This window comes from Aulonocara sp. 'chitande type north' Nkhata Bay, linkage group LG12, assembly GCF_057382095.1.
Source record: "Aulonocara sp. 'chitande type north' Nkhata Bay isolate Kocher_YH1m ecotype deep benthic linkage group LG12, A_spYH_male_GT1.1, whole genome shotgun sequence".
Taxonomy (NCBI): domain Eukaryota; kingdom Metazoa; phylum Chordata; class Actinopteri; order Cichliformes; family Cichlidae; genus Aulonocara; species Aulonocara sp. 'chitande type north' Nkhata Bay.
The window spans coordinates 27,591,865-27,595,358 of record NC_141355.1 but is presented as its reverse complement, the minus strand read 5'-3'; the positions used below and the strand labels follow the sequence as shown (position 1 = coordinate 27,595,358).

General features: G+C 37.3%; 1 long non-coding RNA gene across 1 annotated transcript; it reads left to right on the top strand.

The window, feature by feature from the left end:
• Positions 1-927: 927 nt before the first annotated feature.
• LOC147317606 (uncharacterized) lies at positions 928-2,598 on the top strand. Its single transcript, XR_015131864.1, has 3 exons — positions 928-1,084; positions 1,646-1,760; positions 2,048-2,598. It is a non-coding gene; the product is annotated as an uncharacterized LOC147317606 (long non-coding RNA).
• The last annotated feature ends 896 nt before the right edge of the window (positions 2,599-3,494 follow it).

Genomic DNA, 3,494 nt, shown 5'->3' with positions numbered 1-3,494 from the left:
TAAAAAAGCACAAAACAAAGGCAACAGTGGACAGAGGGAGACTCATACAATATAAACACACGAGGTTATGAAGGAAATGGGAAACAGGTGAAAACACAGCTGAAGACAATTAACCTAATGAATCTGGATGCAAGGCACGGAAAATAACTGGTGTCAAAATAAACCAGGAAGCAACAAATACAGTTAGAACAAGCAATACAAGACAACTTTACGCAATAGGAAACACTGGGTAGGACGGGCAACTCCAAAATGAAAGGGTCTAAATAATCCCCCAAACACCAGAACTCTAATGATAAACAAAGCCATAAAAGTACAGAGAAAAGCAATGTAGACACCAAAGTCTTTGTTAAGTAAATGTTTCTTTGTGTGTGGCTAAAGCAAAAAACTCAGTAACTTCCACTCACTAATATTAAAGCAATGAGAAAAGACCAAATACTGCAAATAGCTTTTAGTAACATTGGACATTTAAGAAAAAATTGACCAAGTGGTTATCGTGAAAATGTAATTTGAATATTTGAGCTACCTAAAAATGCTGTTGGGATTGTGACTCTACGTTTTCACAGAAAAGAAAGTAAAAAGAGTGAGATGTATTAAAAGTGACAATTGTTCTTTCGTGACTGTTGGCTCTACTTGTGTTTTCATTCCATACACATCAGTTCAATAGGATTCTGTTTGAAGAGTGGTTACTGGACCTGTTAGAGCCTGTTAGAGTCTGAGTCAAGCACTCCAGTAACTGACAGCACTAACAATTTAAACAAGACATCGGGCTGAAAGTGAACGGAACACTTCATTAAATTTTTTAATTAAGTATGGCAGTCATTTAATAACCTTTTGATATTTATATTACTATTACTGTTTTTAATGTTTAGGCATCGTGTTTCATTCAAAGAGCTTCTTACTGGTTAAAGCACATGCTCACACACTCCCTTCTGACAGTTGGTGGGTGGATGCACATGTACGCTTTGTTGTCAGTATTTAAACATCAAGGGCACGTTGCCTCCCCACACTTGCTCTGCCATCATGGATGTGAAAATTGTCTTTTTGATTGTTTGTCTGTGCGCCTTGGCCATCACCTCCAGTGAAGGTAAGGACACTCAGAGCAAACACACATGCTGAAACCAAGAGAGCACTGGCACTGTACAGATTATACTTCAGGTCCTAAATAAGAAGTTCACATTTAAAGATTTTTTCTGAGAAAATTGCAATGACTCTACATTCCTCCTGGGATTTAAACAAGATGATGATGCATGTGCATTTTAGCACAGCTGGTTTTTGGAGGGTTTTTTCAGTTTTTTCTTCATCCAGCTGTTTTAAAGCATAAAATTATTCCAGTAAAAATATGTTTTAGAAAGTTAACTTTAAGCTGACTTATCTGATCAGTTTAACCACAAAGACTATTGCACAAAACAAAAAACCTAGCCCTGTTTGGTTTTAGGATGCTAAAAATACAAAAATTAGACATATATAAACTTTTTATAAAAGTGCAATACTGTAAAAAAAAATTTTGTTTGTGTGTTTTTTGGAGACCTGTTAGAATGGACACACAATTATTCTCTAGCAAATGTCTTTTTCTTTTATTTTTTTATATTATGTTAGTTTTATACTTTTTAAAATTCTTAAATTTGGTCTTAATCTCACATTACAGCTGGCATCCCAAGCTGCTGCATGACAGCAAACCAAAAAATCAAACGATATATGCTGAAGAAGATTCAGAGATGGGAGATGCAGGAAATCGGTGCCTGTGACATCAGAGCACTTGTGTAAGTGTTTGTTTACTTAAGTGTGCCAAAAGGTTACAGGTAATATTGTAGTTATTACATGATTGGTAAAGGAAGGTTTTGAGAATTATTGACAGTAATTTTGTTTTGTTATGATTTACTTATAACATCATGCATTCATCATATAAAATGAAAATTTAATGTAAAAAATAAACACCAATAAAGAAACTTTATCCAGAGGCAGTTTTCCTTCATTTTTGCTTAGGGTTACTGCATTTGCACTGTTATGTTAAACTGAAATGTATTTATGTTTCTATGTGGACCCACAGGGTGTTTGTAAAAGGCTTCAAAAGGCCACTGTGTGTTGATCCGAGACTGAAGCTAATCCTGGAGGAGCTATTGAAAGAGAAGAAGAGTGGAACAAAAAACGTACTTCTCTAAATGTCTGGGTATCATGTTTCTCACATATGATGTTATATGATATACATCATCATGCTTGGTTGTTGTTGTTGCTTTTCTTTTTATCTTAAAAAGCTATCTACTGTAACTCTGTTACAAAGCAACACTGCATTTACTCAAGTACTTTTTAGAGGTACAACTGTGGTTTCATATACTCACACTTTATATTAAGAAAATGTGTCATTACATTTTATGCATTATTAAAAATGAAACTACATGAACTGGTTTGAGTTGAGCCCATCTCAACTGCCTGCAGTGGTACTTCTTGTGTTAACGCATTAATGTGATGATATTATTACCACTAGTACTACTATTACAACGTAAAATTAACAGATACCACTCTACAGCATGTAATAGTGTATGCCATAGCCTGTAAAAGTGTTTATACATTAAGAATTTAAAAAAAAACTTTAAACTGTGATTCATATCATTCTTTTATTCTATTTTGTCTGCACCTGAAAGAGTGGTCAGTGGTCCAGCCATAGTTCAGCCAACCAGCATAGACACATTATGATAACAAAGTTGCTGCTGGGCAACAATGTTCAGTCATTTCAGAAACGTGTCACGATCAAAATAACAGCAGCACGGTGGCACGGTGGTTAGCACTGTTGCCGCACAGTAGGAAGGTGCTGAGTTCAATTCCACCATCAGGCCGGGGTCTTTCTGTGTGGAGTTTGCATGTTCTCCCCGTGTTTGTGTGGGTTCTCTCCGGGTAATCCGGCTTCCTCCCACCGTCCAAAGACACGCAGCTTGTGGGGATAGGTTAATTGGATAATCCAAATTGCCACTAGGTGTAAATGTGCGAATGAATGTGAGTGCGAATGGTTGTCTGTCCCTGTGTGTTAGCCCTGCGATAGACTGGCAACCTGTCCAGGGAGTACCCTGCATCTCGCCCTATGACAGCTCCAGTGCCCCCCGCGATCCTGAAAAGGATAAGCGAATGGATGAATGGATGGAAGAACAAGTGTCTAAGAATGCTGTTAGAAATGAAACTCCAAGTCCTTACTGGAAAGAAGGAAGACTTTTTTTTCGGTTCAGTGTTATCCTCAGATAAGAAACCCTGATTTATCCCCTAGAGGCAAGTACATTCATCAATGAATAAACAGCCCCCATGACTACATGAATCTGCTGCCAGTCTGTTGCTTTTCTGGCACCAGACATTAGTAATAGTGTTTCCCTGTGCTGACAAGCTCAAAGCTGGTTTGGTGTCACGCAAATCTTCCTTAAATACATAAACGAACTCTGTCACAATCAAAATTTGATAGATTGTTGTGGCTTCAGTTCAGACACCTATGTTTCTGAGTCAGTGAATTGTCA